The sequence below is a fragment of the Carassius carassius genome, chromosome 14, assembly GCF_963082965.1.
Source record: "Carassius carassius chromosome 14, fCarCar2.1, whole genome shotgun sequence".
NCBI classification, from domain to species: Eukaryota; Metazoa; Chordata; class Actinopteri; order Cypriniformes; family Cyprinidae; genus Carassius; species Carassius carassius.
Genome location: NC_081768.1, coordinates 24,707,947 through 24,726,612, shown reverse-complemented (window position 1 = coordinate 24,726,612; position 18,666 = coordinate 24,707,947). Strand labels below are relative to the sequence as shown.

The 18,666-nt window shown below is 36.2% G+C and overlaps 1 protein-coding gene across 2 annotated transcripts in view; it reads left to right on the top strand.

Moving 5' to 3' along the window:
* The window catches only part of LOC132157398 (tight junction-associated protein 1-like), a 124,850-nt gene that overhangs the window by 39,470 nt on the left and 66,714 nt on the right, over positions 1-18,666 (top strand). The window lies entirely within an intron of this gene.

The window sequence follows — 18,666 nt, the reverse complement described above, 5'->3', positions numbered from 1 at the left end:
ATGGACCAATGGGAGAAGTTTACCATGTCTGATGAAGTTTTCTTTTTTATCAGGTTTATGGCCAGGTGAATGGGTGTCGTTTACTTTAGGATGAGATGCACTATGGGAAGCAGGCCAGCCGGTGGAGGCTGTGCTATGTTCTGCTTGGAATCCTTGGGTCCTGTCATTCACTTGGTTGTAACTTTAAAATGTTCAACCTACCTAATCTTTAGATTGTTGAAGCCCACCTACACCCCTTCATGGCAGTGGTTTTCCCGGATAGTTGTGGCCACATTGGGTTTGAGGAACATGACAAAGAGTTCAGTTTTGACTCCAAATTCCCCAGATATCAATCTGATTGTGGGTGGTATTGGCACAGTGTGTGAGAGTGGGGTGAGAGACCCGAGTTCGAATCCACTGTGAGACACCAGTGTGTCCCTGAGCAAGACACTTAAACCCTAGTTGCTCCAGAGGCATGCAACCTCTGACATATATAGCAATTGTAAGTCGCTTTGGATAAAAGCGTCAGCTAAATGAATAAATGTAAAAGTAATGTAAATGATTGAGCATCTATGGGATGTGCTGGACAAACACATTTGACCCATAAAGGACCTGATGGATCTGTTGCTAATGTTTTGTGCCAGAAACCACAGGGCATGTTCAGTGATCTTGTGGAGTTCATGCCTCAATGCATCAGAGCTGTTTTGGCAGCACAACGGTGCCCTTCATGATCTTAAGAAGGTGGTATTAAAGGGATAGTTCACCCAAAAATGAAAAATGTTTAATGTGTTTGAGATGTGCTGTTTTCCTTAATGCAAAACTTTATTAACACAGACTTCATTAAGAACGACTGCACCATGCGCATGCGCGCCAAACAGACAGAGCTCAATAAAATAGAAGCGCAATAACTCTGACTAAAGTATACATTTTGCTGAAATATTTGTAGTTGGACAATAAATGTGACACATGTAGAATTTTAGTGTATTTATATGATAGCACTAACTCTAAAGTGTAATGGGTTAATCAAAATAGCATTTTTACTCAATTAGTCTGTGATTTTTGTTATTTTCATTTTTAGTTTAGTAACTTTAACTTCTGCAATTTTTTTCTTTTTAGTTTTTAGATTGCAACGTTACAATGTATTTTAACCCTTTTTTGCCCACAATATATGCCTACATGCTTACATTCACTTTGTTTAATCCAAATACAAAATACCAAGATATATAGACTAAATACCAAGATATATAGGAATTCATATAGGAATATATACAGCAGTTCAGCCAAAAAATACAGAGATGTGAATTTTTGCTCATATTGCCCAGCCCTATACAGACGTGTACTGGAGTTTTAATTAGTGTAGTGTAGTTTTCTTTTCTTTTCTTTTTTTTTAATGGCATAAAGAAACGAAATAGCCAAAACCAAAAATTAATGATCAGTTATGGTAAAAAGTAAAAAAAGTTTGAATGAGCGCTGTAGCGTATTCTTCAACCACTTAGATACTGTCAATACAACCCATTTCAGGAGCTGCCAAAATTATATTTTAAAATCAGTTAGGGCAAATGCATATGAATATTTACAAGTAAATCTCCATATTTTGCGTAGGCTAGCCTTCTTTCTATCTAACCCCCCCCTACATCTAGTTTTGACCAGTGTTAATTTTGTTGACAAGGGTTAACAAACATTTTTTCTGTGACGAAGACGAGACGTTGACGAGCTAAAACTAATATCTGATGATAAAAACTATGATGAAATATACGCCGCGTCTTCATTGACGAGACGGGACTATAATGTTATTTGAGGACTACTGGACATTCAAAATACATCCCCATAGGCTTTTGTCTTGTCCTTCAAAATGTGAGTCCCTGTCATTGGATTGCAATCGGTGGACATTCGCATATCTTGTCTTAGTATGGCAGCCGCAGTGGATGGATAGACTACCAAAACGCGAACTAGCGATCTGAAACAATGCTCTTAGCACCCGAAATGGTAGGGATGTTGTGACCAGACATTCCGTTTTTCCTGGGAGTCACAAGTCTTTGTCGATTAACTTAAAGTTAGTGAAGGTAGGATAGGCGGAATCGCGACATTAGAAGTGCTGTCTCTCATGCACGCTCCACTTCAGTTCTCATGTATAGCTTTAGAAAATTTTTCAGAAAATGCTTTATTTAAAACCCCAACTGAATGGCACTTAAATGCACTTAATTCATCTGTCAACTTTATTGTCATTGTTCACAGTACAAAAAGTACAGACAGAGAAACAATGGGTAATAATTAAATGTTTATTTTTGATGTATGCATTGCATTCTATGCATCTAAAAAAGGAATCTTAGTTGTTCATTTTAAGAGACCCAGGAGTCTTATTTTCCCTTGCATAATTAATATTGCACTTTAATTAAGCAAAAACACATTTTATCCGATTACTCGATGGAACTTTTGGTAGAATACTCGATTACTAAAATATTCGATAGCTACAGCCCTAATAGCACGCGATCATTTCTCAGCACTCAAATTCACACATAGCAGTCCACATGTCTATAGTGTAGACTGTAGAGTATCACATAAATACAGTCAGTTATGTATTAACTGAACGTGAACAGGTGGGTGAAAACTGAACGTGTGTCAGTATTGCATGGCTTCCGTCTTAAAGGGACAGCATTCCTACCTATCCGTGTCATTATGTTGGTCTTAGCCTCAGACGTCACGGACCGCTGGCTAAACGACTGATGCATATAGGACACAAAAGTGGAAACACTTCAGAAGTGTCGAAGTCATCATCGGATTGGTTGAATTATACAGGATTTCCAGTTGACGTGTGTCGCGTTCTTTAACGTTGTGCCTGGAAAAAAAAATGCTGTGCCACCAAAACCTCCCACCAAAAGAAGAAAGCCGTCGTGCACTACCAAAACAATAACAATCGCGTGGTTTGATGATGCTAAGAAGGAGTGTAGAATGATTTGTTGTCTTCTACCCAACCACTGATGACCATCAATCAGATGGAAAGATAAATCATAGATTTAACGCGAGTTCCAACGATTTGCGTGAGTAGATTACATACAAAGTCAATGCAAAGACGCGATCAGACTACCGATCAGACGCATCCTCGCGTGGGTCTAGAGACGCGATGCACCGTGTTTGGCGTGTATGGCCCATAATACTTATCTTGTTGATCGTTACAATAGCATAGGTTTTCTGTAAAGATACGAATCAAAACAACTCACCTGTCGAGTAAAACAAGCGAGATCGGCATCTCTTTCTAGTTGAAGTTTGTTGCGAAGCTACTTCCGCATTTGTCCACGACACTGTTGTCATGTGGTTTCTACATCAGTAAAGGCGGTAACAAAGGGATAACGTCATTGACAGGCGACTGCACTGCCCCGTGTCACTGTTTAGAATGGGAATTTTCTCATGATTTACAAGTAGTTGAAAACATTAGAGATATTGTTAGTAATCAGCTGGACAAAATATATAACACTAGCCTAGAGGATTTTGGATATTTTACTGCAAATATCTTACAAATTGTACCTTTAATGAATCAGTGACGACTTAAGTGAAACGATAGGCATATGTAAGAAAAATACAAATACCAATACACACAACTTTGCTACCTCAATATGCTTCCTCAGATTTGATGGTGAACTTTCGAAGCCAGACATTTACCTGATGAAAGTCATAATTGAAGTAGAAATGATCATTAGTTCTCACGTCAGGCACACACATTTGAGCTTCTGTTTACCATATTTAATGTGCATAAGATATAATAAAAATATAATGTACTTTTCAAGATGAAATAAAATTGTAAAGAGTAAAAAGGTACTGTTTTTTCCCAGAAATTTTATCAAGTAAAAGTACAAGTAGTCAGTTTAAATTGTAGTTGAGTAAAGTACAAATCCCCCAAAATAATATTTAAGTACAGTAATCAAGTAAAATTACTCAAGTATTTTACACCTCTGATTAGCTTAAAGTTTAAAATGAAGCATTCACGTGTTTTGGGCATCTTGGGTCACACACTTTTCCCGAAGCAGAACAGTTTTCACTCTGCTTCTTCCAATATTAGAAGAATTTCGTCCCTAGAAAGGCATTATTCAGTGGTATAATTTGATGTGACTGCAGGAAGTTTTCTGAGCACAGTGCCCAGACGCGACTAATCAATAATGATATTCATTGACAATGATTGTCGATGGTGGCCTCTGACTTGCAGTATGAATGAAACTTCTTTTGTGTTCAGCAGAAGAAGGAATCCCATACAAATTTGGGAAAAAAAAAGAAGTTGAGTTAATGATGACGTAAACTGGCCCTTTATTGTTGTGCCTGATCAGTGTTGTATAATATAATTTTCCCTAATTTCTTCTCTATTTTTTCCTAAAAAGTTCCCTCTAAAAAGTGTTTTTTTCTTCTTCTTTTTTTCATGTCATTTGGGTTGGTGTGGGGACATGTGTCATTGAATGTCAGTGTTTGGAATAACGGCGTTTAAAAGAACGGCGTTAGGTAATGACGTAATTTTTTCAGTAACGTGGTAATCTAACTAATTACTTTTCCCGTTGTTACAACGCCGTTAACATTACTGAACGTTAAATGCGGTGCGTTAATATGCATTGATTTAATAAACTATGCAATCCGAAAGCACCCCTGGCTCACACAGCGAGTGAGCAGATGGGTTAATAACGAGATAAGCGATTATGATTGGCTAAGGCAGAGTCATGTGTTTCATGGTAGCCAATCAGAGCCAATAAAATGGCCCTACCCCTGTCACTTGATTGACAGGTTTCCGTGTAGACATTGGAAATTCAAATGCAAAAAGAATTGCGATTCCATTTGAGTTTTGGCAGTTTACACGCACAGTGCAGAGAGAGTGAAAAGGCAAATGTGGTAATTAATATTGCTATTTAAATATGACAGGCTCATAGCTTGTAAGATATGGGAAACACAATTGCAAAGGGACTTTGCATTTCCATTTTAAATTTGGCAGACAATGTGCGTTCGCTTTAACGAAAATGCAAACGGTAATGCGCGATTTGCATTTGGATTGTCACATTTATGCGTCCACAAATTGAAAACACAATTGCAAATACAATTTGCAATTCCTTTTGAATAAAGTCCGGAATATCCTTCCATACCCAACAGTGTTGAATGTATTGTTTTAGTGAAGTGTGGCTTTCTTGCTCTGCTAAAGCATTGTGAGAGCACTTGGCAGAGGGGATGAGAGCTTTGTTAATGTGCTTTTGTTTTGTTCAGGTGAGTGTGAGGAGCAAGATCAAAATTAATAGATTGTGTAACTCATTTAATTAGACCCCTTTAGTTTCATTAGCTGACTCGGATCTGAGAGCCGCCACACACAGACACACTTTCATAGAGACACAGCTATGTTTACGCTAGTGCGTTTTCATCTTAAAACCGCATTTTAAAATGAAAACGATCCTTGTCCGTATTGGCATTACCACTGTGTTTCAGCAAAAATCTCAGTCCACACTACACAACCGTAAACACGGCTTCGTGCTCAATAAGACAATTTATAAAATTTATACTACGCTTTTACTCAAAACTCACTTTAAACCACCATTAACTGCCCATTGCACTCTAATATGGGGTTTGGCCATGTACTGTTGCTGAAATGTTTTTGTAGCTTTTTGTATTAAGCTAATTGATACACCTGGGGGCTGTTTCATAAAATACGCTAAGAAAAGCAGGGATTAGAAGTCCAAAACTTGAATTAAAATCACCTAACAAAAAAAAAAAATCAGGACTAATGCAGTTTCATAAACAACAATTTAAGTTCATGCAATCTCACTAATTTGATCCAGGTTCAGTGAGTCAAGATAATTTGATGTGCACGCTTATTCTAAAGCAGCCCTTAATGTCAATCATGGATCAAATCAATCCACCATGGCAAACAGCGAATAAATTTGTGTTGTTTAATGCATTTGAGACGTTGTGTTTGCCCCAGTGCATAGCAGACATGGCACAGTTATATTCTTCATCCGTAAATGAAGAATATTTACAAAAAAATAAATAAATAAGAAACCCAATAGAGATGTTCATTTCTGTTATTAAAAATCCGCTTATTAATTGTTAACCAGCAAGATTATTTTAAATTAGAATTGAATTAAATTAGAAAGGATAAGTGTCTTTGACCCGTTAAAAATACTAACATTTGTTTTCCGGGGATTAATTTAAAAGCAGCAAACAACAGAACATGAGGGATTCACATGGTCTTAAATGAATGGTTAAATTAATAAATAGGCCTATATGAGAAATATATATTTTACTTAAAGGTACAATTTGTAAGATATTTGCAGTAAAATATCCAAAAACCACTAGGCTAGTGTTATATATTTTGTCCAGCGGATTACTTACAATATCTCTAATGTTTTCAACTACAAAAACTACAAAACTACAAAATTCCCATTCTAAACATTGACACGGGGCAGTTTAGTCGCCTGTCAATGATGTTATCCCTTTGTTACCGCCTTTACTGACGTAGAAACCACATGACAACAGTGTCGTGGACAAATGCGGAAGTAGTGTCTAGCGTCCAGCAAATCACTAGCTTGCTTCAAGCAGTTCCTTATTTACTTCTTGCATGATTTATGGTGGATTGTGTTACTTATTTATGGAACATAATTACTGTTTACCGTCTGCCGCTGGTTCTGTCGACAAGGACAGCTCCCGTAAACATAAGCGTACGGGTCAACCAAACGACCCAAGAAAAGTTTGGGACAAGAGGAGAGAAAGAGCGAGGATCAATATCGGTGTTGCATTTTCTAGATGGAGAGAGCTTTGCGACAAACTTCAACTAGAAAGAGATGCCGATCTCGCTTGTTTTACTCGACAGGTGAGTTGTTTTGATTCGTATCTGGTTTCTACGTCAGTAAAGGCGGTAACAAAAGGCAACTTTGATTTACAAGTAGTTGAAAACATTAGAGATATTGTTAGTAATCACCTGGACAAAATATATAACACTAGCCTAGTGGCTTTTGGATATTTTACTGCAAATATCTTACAAATTGTACCTTTTAATTGAAAGTATTTGTTGTGGAGTGAATGGAACTAAAATAGCCTAGCTATGTTTACATTGTTTATTATAATGTGTGTAAACATTAAGCGTCAGCATTAGGCCTATTTCTGAATGAAATAATAAAAGCAACTTATATGCATTAATCAGTTAAAATGAGCATCCCTAAAACCCAACAAACAAGCCAGTCAAACGTCAGACTGTTCACTTACATTTGCATGCATATAGCCTAGCTCAATAAAGAGAGAGTGGAGAAAAACATCTCTGAAATTAAGTTGGTGATGACAAAGGGTTTGGTTGTCAGACTTTCATTGACCTTTAAAAGGAAAATCGTGAATTATGCAGACTTTCCTTATTCAGGGTTTGATTTATTATTAGAATAAATGATAATGCCAAGGTCAAGTGCTGCTAATGTGTGGGGGTCCTGTGCTCCACTGGTACTGGATGACACATGATTTAAATAAAGGTGAGAAGCTGCTCTCTGAATGCATTTTCGTTGGACTTTAATATAGTCAGCCGTAATTGTCACTGCTCCTTACTGATGTTTAAATCTCTATGTAGTGAATAGATAAAAGTCAGATTGAGTCATTTAGCAGATGCTTTCATTTAAAGCGTCTTGCACCATGACCTAACTAGAAGCAACACAGTAGCTACATACTGTCCGGTTTTTGGTTTGGTATCAGAGGGTTTTAGAGACTAGTAAAAAAAAAAATAGCTTAGAGCTGCTTTGCTTTCATTGGAAATGCTTGAAAAAGATTAGGGCATTGATGCAGGTAATGTTTTTGTATGTAGGTGAAACATATCCTTGCATATTGATTACTGATTATTGATTTAATTCATCCACGCATATCACCTAAAAACAAGGCCCATAATAATGTATAAACAATTATAGATTTTTTTTTTAATTACAATAATATTTTCTGCAATTTCTGATTTTCCTGGCATTCTAAACGAGTAAATAGGAAGTGAGAATATATCATGAAAGGGATCCATTTGACACTCGCTGGGATTGACAGTTTTGACTTGGAATGCGAAAACTTGCATGTGCAATAGCAAGAAATGTGTTATTTGAGTGGGTTTGCTGCTCCAAATCATTCATTAAACAATTAAACTATTGTCATCTTGTGCAATTATGAGACTGGAGCTCAATCAGATGAACAACACAAAGAAAATAATTGCATTGGAAAGTAAATGCATTGCACGCTTATCAAAATACCTTTGTGAACGGCAAACTGCTTTAAAGTTTCTTTTAACTTTAATTTCCTCCACAAACAAAATTAATCAGACAGAAGTAATTAAACACACCTGTGACTGTGGTAATAGTTTCCATAGTTATCACTTCTTGATAGATTGCACCAATATATGTTTGTGCCTTTTGGACTAGATTTTTCATTTCAACATGGCAAACACTAGATATGAGTTTGAAAATATCTGTAATGGGTTCTGTTTTATTTAGTGAAGTGAAGTGACATTCGGCCAAGTATGGTGACCCATACTCAGAATTTGTGCTCTGCATTTAACCCATCCGAAGTGCGCACACACAGAGCTGTGAACACACACCAGGAGCAGTGAGCAGCCATTTATGCTGCAGCGCCCGGGGAGCAGTTGGGGGTTCGGTGCCTTGCTCAAGGGCACCTCAGTCGTGGTATTGAGGGTGGAGAGAGAACTGTACATGCACTCCCCCCACCCACAATTTTTTTTTTTTCTAAAAGATTAAGTATGGATGATCAAGTAAACCTAAGTTGCTTTAGTCCAGTAAGTGTTCATAAACCATATTATTAATAGTTATTACTTTATTACTAGGGATGTGACAAATCTCAATATAATATCGAAGCATTCGGTACGACATCCACGCTTCAATACGTGCTTATGAATTATGGCTTTTCGGTTTTGCATTTAAATAATGCCTGTGTGTTTTTATTTCTCTCAGAATTGGCTGTGTGTGTGTGTGCTGGCGAGTGTTTATTGTCCTTGCATTTATTCAGTTAAAGTAATAGCAATGCCTTTATCTATATTAGGGATTTCCTGGAACGTCATCAGTGTTACTTCTGTGATGCATAGTGGATTTTTGGCATCCAGTATGAATGAAACTCACATTATCTGTTTATAACGCTCAATAATGGCCAATCCATCCTATTTTTGGTAAAAATCTGAGGAAAAAATACCTCTCAAAAGAAATGTTAAGCAGATATATAATTATCCTCACCTTTTCCAGTGTACTTTTTCCAGTTTTTTTTTATTAATTTGTTGTGGAAAAAAAACACTCTTCTGTGCCAATCAGTATCAGAACCGAATCGAAAATCGTGGTTAAAAACCGAAGTACGTATTGAACCGTGGATATTTTTACAATTAAAAGGCCTTTAGCTTGATAAAAAATGTATAACCTAACAATCAGAGTAGGCTTTATAGGGTTAAGAATCCTTTGGATTGCTATATGAGTGTACAGGTGAGAAAAGGTGAGTCGAGGTTACATGGAAACGTCATGATGACTAAGTTGATTTCACGTCAGTCCTTCCATGTTTGGCAGATGCTGTTCAGAGACAGCTGCCCATTGCCACATGCTCAGTGGACAGGCCGGCGAGAGTGAACTTAGGATCAAACGTCTGCTACTCATTGAGCTGACAGTTTCCAGACCCAGCCACTGACTCGACTCAATCTGTCACACAAACGACAGCTACCTCTGTGACTCAGCCCATCCCTTCCTCTGCTCTGTGTGTGTGCCCTCCGTTCATCTCTGACCCTGAGCCCACGTGACCAGTGCCGTGTTTGCCAGCATCCGAGGAACAGAGGGGCTGATGGGATTACATGGTGATCAACAGAGCAGGATTTAGGCCTTTGTGGGGGAAGCTGTCTTTGTGTAGACAATTCTCACAGAAGACCGAAAGAAAACAGCAACACTGTTGATTCTAGATTAGTTCATCAAGCTGACTTTTTTTTAAAAATCTGTTTCCTGACTGTATGATGTGTATTACACACAAAAACTGGGAAGGGCTTTCCAAAATTCATCAGTTCTCCTTTCTCTTGAACGGACACATACACACAAATGTACTCTGTGTTCAACTGTCCAGGGTTGATGTTCAGATCTTTCCACTTTGTTCAAGTAAAAAAAAAAAAAAGTCTCCCAGCTGATTACTTCCCTTGGAAATGTCACCTCTGCCCTTAAGATCATATCATTACTGCAAATTTGATTTGTCAAAGGTTCTCTAACGGTTCCACTTCATTACGGTGAGATTGTGGATTTCAGCGAGTGAGATTGCTTGCTTATTTCTTACTAATGTAAAAACTCAGTCTCTTCAGATATTGCATTAGCTAAAGGCACTCGACAAGAAAGAAAAGTTGAAGGATGAAAGGCTTGAACCCTTGGCACCATAATGCAGGATGATGATTGCATTCTGAATTTGCTCAGTGCCTTAAATGTTCTGGGCGTTATGCTTTTTGCATGAAGCTGCATGTCCATATTGTGAAGGGTTAGAAATCACCTTGATTCTCAACTGATCCATTGAATTTCCATATAGGTTTTCTTGATCCAAAATGATGTGGTGACTGTGATGCAGAGGATTGACACAATCACAATAAGTCCACCTCTCAATGCAGCGTTTATTAAATGTTCCCTTCATGTGCAGCCCAAATGACTTGCTGTCAGTTTGGCATTCATTGTTCATGTAATCTAACACATCTCTAGCAGGGTTTTCAAAGCTAGTCTCATCCACAGCTGCCTGAAGCACAATTTACACATTACCGTTTCCACATTTTGAGTTCTTAAGAAAATACTAAGGCTGTTGATGGATTAAAGTTAATTGAATTAATGTTTCGGTTAAATATGGCAATTAATTAATTAATTAATTAAAAGTTAATTCTGACTACACACATTTATCAGCATTTGGCTTAAAATTTTTGTTAAAAACCTTGATAGTACATTGTTCTGCCAGATGAAAACATTGAATATATTACAAAAAGTTGCTTTATAAATTGATATATTGTTTTTGTTTACAAATGCCTATCATCAGATATAGTTTATTCAGAAATGCCTTTTACAGGCCTACATGAGTGTATCAGTTTTGTAGTTCAGTAAGTACTACTGGCATGAATTGGTCCAATAGAAAAAATGTATTATTTTTTTACATTTTATTTTATTAAAAGTTTTTATGGATTCTATGTATTAAATGCATTGGTGACATGGTTAATTGAATAATTACTTTCTCTGAGTAATCACAGTAAATTAGCACATTATATTGACAGCCCTAGAAAAAACATTTCCATCATTTTGTCAGTATGGTTGCCTAATAATGCTAGAGGAGTTCCCATCATGTTACATCCTGCTGTGCAGTGGTCCTCAATACACAATGGCAAGTTTTACGTTTTAATCTGATTCCAGTGGTTTCCTGCTAGTCAAAAGCCAGACACCATTAGCTTAAGTGCAAGCCTGCCCAGCATGGGCGTCTGGTTTTCGAATCCGAGAAGTTTTGAAAGTCCTTTTGAGCTTTGGGCAGCTTTTACAGCTCTTGAGTAACTTCACTGTAAAATGTAATTAATTGACTTTACTTAGAAAAAGTGAGGAACCCAATTGCCTTAACATTTCTAAGTAGTGTGTTAATTTTAAGTTTGCATAACTTAAAACAGTTTGTACAGAAAACTTGTTAATAAAGTATACTTATGTACTGTTGACTTAAAACAATTAGTTGTGTTAACTTCTTATTAGTGTTCACCGATTGCCTTAAAATTAGCAAGTAAGCTGAACTAAAAACATTAAAGACAAAAAGCAACAACAGAACTGTTGTAAAACATTTTTTTATTGTCTACAGGTAAGTACATTGTACAAACCATTTCATTCATGCACTGCTTCTAAATTGAAGGGAAGTCATGGCTTAATGGTTAGAGAGTCGGACTTGCAATCGAAAGGTTGTAAGTTCGAGTCTCGGGCCGGCAGGAATTGTGGGTGGGGGGAGTGCATGTACAGTTCCCTCTCCACCTTCAATACCACGACTTAGGTGCCCTTGAGCAAGGCATCAAACCCCCAACTGCTCCCCGGGCGCCGCAGCATAAATGGCTGCCCACTGCTCCGGGTGTGTGTTCACAGTGTGTGACCATACTTGGCTGAATGTCACGTCACTTTAAATGTTGTTTTTTTGTTTGTTTTTTTTAACATAGGATTATTACTTTTTGAAGCACAAGAAGCACCAAAAAAATGTGCAATGCAAGTTGAACTTTATAAAAGAAAATATATCAAGGATACTGACTGTTTGACAATCTTTGATCTGAAACTAACAACATCAGTTGATTGTAAAATTTACAATGACAATGACCAATGCAAAAAAAAAAAAAAAAAAACTTTCACAATAAAACATTGTTCTAAGAGTAGAAAAACATTTTCGATCAAGGTTCAGCAATGTGTAACTTCAATTAAAATAATTGTGCAATGTTTGTGCAAACAAGCTTAAATGAATATTTCACTCTTGTGTCATTCCAAACCCAATAATCGATTCTTTGTCTTTTCAACTTTTAAGGAAACCTTAGAGACTTCTGTTCCTTCTCTGAAAGTCCAAGTAACCAAAATATTTTAATTTCTTCAGATTTTAATTGAGTGGATGTGATTTGTTTAAATACACCTTAATGAACTTTTTAATATATTTTAAGTTTTGGATACCTGGACTGTCAACAAAAGGACAGAAACCTCTCAGATTTCGTAAAAAAATACTTGCTTTGGGTTTCAAAGACCAAAAAGTCAAACCAAACCAAAATCTTATTGGCTCGTAATGACATGAGGGTGAGCAAAATTACAGAAATTAAAATTTTGGGGTTTTCTAAATCGCAAACAGCATTGACTTTCATCATCAGAACATTCTTATTGACTGTAGTTTTGGTTTCAGAGATTAGTGTCCAATGGAAAGAAAGACTCAAAGTTAAAGAATAAAATCAAAGTTGTACATGAGCTGTAAAAAAACATCCAAATGGAGATGCTATCTGGGCTATGTCACATTCACAGTCCTAAAAAAACAACAGCAAGATTACAATTCATGTTACATTTTCAAATAATCTCACAAATGTACATTATCCAATGCTCCATGTACAACTAACAGAGACGAGCAATGGTCGTTAATTATTGTGTAGAAATTAGACTAAATTAATAGTACAATTATGGCAGAACGTGCATATAACAAAATGTACAAGGGCTTAAATAAACAAATTAAATAAATTCAGAGGTTGCTAATCTGGTGCAAGATAAGTATTGAGTGAAGTGTAATTGATAGCCTATATAAAGTGTATGGGATTTTTGAATGAAACCGAAAAAAATACGTACCAACATTGTTTTAAAAAAACATCAGAGGTTTCTTCTCTGAGAGGAAGGCCATGAAAAACTGCTGTGCTCTGGAAAGAAAAGTTAAAACTTAGTCTGAATAAATGTATTTTAAAAATGCAATGACAGTGCTCTGAAATGTTTTTTTAAAACAGAGAATGATATATCAAAGTAGCTAATATATTAGTTAATATTACAGTAACACAGTTTAGTTTCTAGTTTGTTTACTTCTAGAAAGAAGCATTGAATCTTAACACATTTAACTTGTTCAAGAATTTCATAATGCTGGAGAGCTCATTTTTAGCTAAATAAATAAAATCCAATACTTTTGAGTGACTCATTTAACAAATATCTCTGCAAATAAAATAAAAACATCAGTGTTAACATACAAAATTCTTACTATTCTTGTACTCTTATTATACATATTTTTATTTACAAATCATTGTGTGGAATTCAAACATTTAATCTTAAGTAATCTAAAAGTTATAATATATAGATTATAGCTGTGCCTGTACAACACAATTTAAAATAATATTATAACATATCAGTAAATTCTCACTCATTCATGAAAAAAAAAAAGGTTAGGGAGCTAAAGCAAGTATTGTGAAAATACAAACACTTCCATGAATCCAATCTGAAAATTTGGGTCAGAACAGCTTTACAAACGATTAAAAAATTTGTTTTGCTCATATTTCATGGATGAGTCCCAATAAAAAGAAATAAAACAAAAACGTTTACTGATTTAAAAACTTTTCATCAAAGATCAGTGATGCCAGACTGTTGATTTCGATTAGCACTAGGGCTGCACGATAAATTGCATTCATTATTTTAATAAGACAAACAGCCAAGTATGGTGACCCATACTAAGAATTCGTGCTCTGCATTTTTAACCCATCCAAAGTGCACACACACAGCATTGAACAAACACACACACACACACACACACCGTGAACACACACCCAGAGCAGTGGGCAGCTATTTATGCTGCGGCGTAATGTGGTATTGCTCATGTGGTATTGCCTGCCTGAGACTCAAACCCACAACCTTAGGGTCAGGAGTCAAACTCTCTAACCACTAGGCCACGACTTTCCCACATCTTAATGCGCCTAAATGTGCATCTTGTCAGTGAAGCCGGTTTTGTAATCAGCGGTAAATCTCCATCACCTGTGCGCTTTCACATGGAGCAGCATTAACTACACAGAGCTGTTGTTCACTGACAAGCTGAGCAATAACACAATTATAATTTGCGCATGTTTTGCACAGCTTGTCAGTGAACAATTTAGGGAGCCTTAATTAGCATAATCCAAGACAATCCTACAACTGAATTAAAAATAACATCACATCCAATGTAGCTGTGCATCGCTTCCATATTTAATCAAATTATTATATGATCGATTTATGTGTAATAGAGCAATTAAAAAATATGACAAACATGAGCCTTTCCATGTGCTGCTTCTGTCAGAATTACGTTGCAGTGCAGATCGACTTCACCTATTGGTGGAACTGCGCATGATCACTCGTAAACATTAAAAATACTCAGTATTTTAAGTAGGCCTACAGCTTGGTTGAATCCATTTAGTTTAATAACTTTCTGTGTTAAAACGTTGAGATTACTTGGTTAAACTTAGTAAGGTCCACAAACATATTCAAAACAAGTATATTTTACTTAATTTTATTAGTAAGATCATCAGTTACATTTTACAGTGATGAGATTTCTTTGGCCAGTGCTCAGTTATATTTGTTTTATACATTCTTAAAGCGTTGCACCTATAGAAGCCTATATAGTGTCTTCATTCACATTAATCATGCTGATGAGCCTGGGAAACCAGCTGTTGTCTTTTGAGACTTTCACTTGCTTCAACGTCTTATTGTTTCTCCTTATCTTGTTTTCTGATGGAACAATCAGGGAATACAGAACAGCAGTCTTGCTTTACTAAAACAGTCATGTCATTGATTTAATTGGGTTTTTATTGCACTTGCAGTATTTTGTATGATGTGGCCAGCCGGCTTCTCCACTCTAAGTAGAATAAGTGGATTAAATTACATTCACTGTTTTTTATTGTTATTGTACCTGTTAAAACTTGTTAATGTCAAATTTGAGCTGTAGCAGTGTGTAAAGCTTTGGTGCTCATGCAGGAGACAAGAATTCGATTCCAGCTCATTCACCAATTCTAGTGCCTTGTGTTTCCAGTGCAGCTTCTTGGCAGAGAGAAGATTTATAGGGATAGTTCACCCAAAAAAGTAAATTTTGTCATTTACTCACCCACACAAGAGATTTCGGTCCCTACACTGAAAGTCCATTCCAGTTCATAAAAGTAATCTATCAAAAACATTTTGGTTTTCAAGCAGGAATCAGTTGGTTGGCTAAATATTTGTATATATTGTTCATTTCCCTAAATTAATGAAATATAAACTGTTATACTTATAACCATGTATACAAACACTCAATAAAGCCTCTAATTTACAAATAATAATGCAGTCAGGAGATGGTGTGATGCAATGAGTGGTTTCCACATTTTTCCACCTGTACACTAAATAATCTAACCCTCATACTTGCATAACAATAGCAGTCTATTTATTTAGTGGTCTAAACTGAAGTCAGTATGTATATTAATAACAATATGGGACAAATATAATGTAATTTAGCAGTGGCAGGTGCTGTGCACTGCCGGTACATGTACAGTCAGACAAAACGGCGTACACAGTTATCAAAGGCTCGAGTGCACATACAAAACGATGTGTTCAGCAGTTAAAGATGCGACGCATTTGTAGAGTTTCTGTCATTTGGTTTGTGACATACTTTACGGGAAACACTGGCGCAAGGCTGCTCACAGCACTTAAACTTAGAAGTTGCTCACGGTTCCGGTTATTTTAAAAAAACAGAACTGGTTCAGAAATAAGAACCAGTTTTTGGTTCCCAACCCTACTGAAAACAAACAATTGCTTAAAAGAATAGTTCACACAAAATGGAAAATTATCCCATAACTCACACTCAAGCTATCCTAGATATATATGCCTTTCTTCATTCAGACGAACATAATCAGTTATATTAAATAATATCCTGGCTCTTCCCAGCTTTGTAATGGCAGTGAAGGAAGCTTGAGTTTTTGAAGTTCCAAAAAGTCCATCCATTCATCATAAATGTAATCCATACTCTAGTCCTTTAATGAATGCCTTCTGAAGTGAAGCGATGGATTTTTGTAAACTATTATCACTGGCTTTATAGTTTATATAGTTTTAAATAAGGATATTTTTCTCATAAAAACCCTTCACTTCGCTTCTGAAGGCATTCATTAACCCCTGGAGTCCTATGGATTACTTTTATGATGGATAGATGAGCTTTTTGTAGCTTCAAAATTCTATGTCATTACATTACTGGGAAGAGCCAGGGTATTATTAATTCCCATTGTGTTTGTATGAAAGAAGAATGGGATATATGGCATTTAGGATGGTTTGAGGGTGCGTAAATTACAGGATAGTTTTACAGTTTGGATGAACTTCATTTAAAGGGGTCATATAATGTTGCTTAAAATAACATTATTTTGTTTTCGGTACGCGTGGTTGACTCTCAACTTTGATAAAGAATATCTCTTTGGATTTGGGACTTCAGTCTTTGCAACTTTACAGATCTTCTTTATGCACCAAGAGCTTGTAACACTCCAATGAGAAAGAAAAAAATTTAAATCGCATCATATGACCCCTTTAATGTGATGAACGTATTTAATTTAGGCTTTCATTCACGTATAATTTTTGATAAATACACATACATTGGGCACATTAGGTACTGTATGCTAAACAGAAGCTCAGCCATATTTGGTTAATGTGTTGAACAGAGGTGGGTAGTAACGAGTTACATTTACTTCGTTACATTTACTTCGTTACATTTACTTGAGTAATTTTTTGGGGTAACGAATACTTTTCGGAGTATATTTAAAGATGGGTACTTTATACTCTTACTTGAGTAAATTTTTGGGGAAAAATCTGTACTTTTACTTCGTTACTATGGGCGACGCTCCTCTCGTTACTTTATCTTAATGCAATAAATGTTATAATGCTTCAGTTTATTCCAAACGCGCCGTCTACATTTCTCTGGGCAATGAGCGATGCCCATTCGCGAATGATTCATTCTTTTGAGTCAATTCTGTTCAAAGGCTTGATCAAACCAATTGGCAAACGAGTGAATTGGTTCATGAATCAGTTTGAATGAGTCGTTCAGTTCCCTGCCGCACGCGCTGAGCGTCTGAAGTGGTTCAATCAGAGTTGTAACGTTTAAGAACAGAAAGAACGTTGAAAACGTGGCTGGAACTGCACTGAATTGAAATCTGCAAAGGTTATTATTTGCTAGCGATGGAGATCTTTATTAGATGAACACCGCGTGTGCTGTCTACTGTTTAACAGGTAATAACTTGGGCTACATTCGATTACAGTACACGATACCACTGTGACATTAGTTTGTTGTACGTGTGTGGCTTATAACAGAGGGGAGTCAAGTTGAATGCAGCGTCCAAAAGACAAAAAATAGCCGATTAAGATTTTATTAATTTTAATACAATCACACTGGTGCAAGTACGTTCAGCGAGTCATATTATCAGCTGCTAAATTCAGATCTGTGATTGCTTGCTGGCGCTTAGCCAGAGATAGATGCGTTTATACAGCGCTGCGCATTATAACAAATCACACATGATCTTTTTGAGCTTATTAAAGCATTGGCCAATCAGAGGCGTTCAGATGAGTCATCGCTAAAATGCCGGTGCTTCCTTCACTCGCTCGCTGACTGAATACCTCTTTCTGGCGAATTCTCTCGCGGGAACAACAAAGTGCAGATGTGTGTACGAATCTTTAATTAAGATATTGATTTCACAGTGTTAACAGTTTCAGTGATTTTAATGGGAGTTTCTGAGAGTGATTGAAATCTAGACTGTCAGTGAAAATGATCTTTAATAATGTAAATGTTATTTGCTCTCTTTCTGAACAATGAAAGATTAATAGCAATATTTATATCACATATTCAATGTTAAATTCACATTTAATATAAAGTCAGTCGTATTAAAAATATTATGGCATGACACCTATATCTGTTACTTAAGTAAACAGACAGGGTTTTATAATAAATTACATAAATTGGAGTAAAGGCTGATGAAATATATACATTTATACACACACACATACATTACATACATTTTATCTATATATCTAAATAAAAATAGGCTCAGTATATATGACCCAAAGTAACTAGTAACTAACTACTTGAGTAGATTTTTTATCCGATACTCTTTTACTCTTACTCAAGTAACTATTCAAGACTAGTACTTTTACTTTTACTTGAGTAAATATTTCTAGAAGTACTTTTACTTGAGTACAGTTTTTGGGTACTCTACCCACC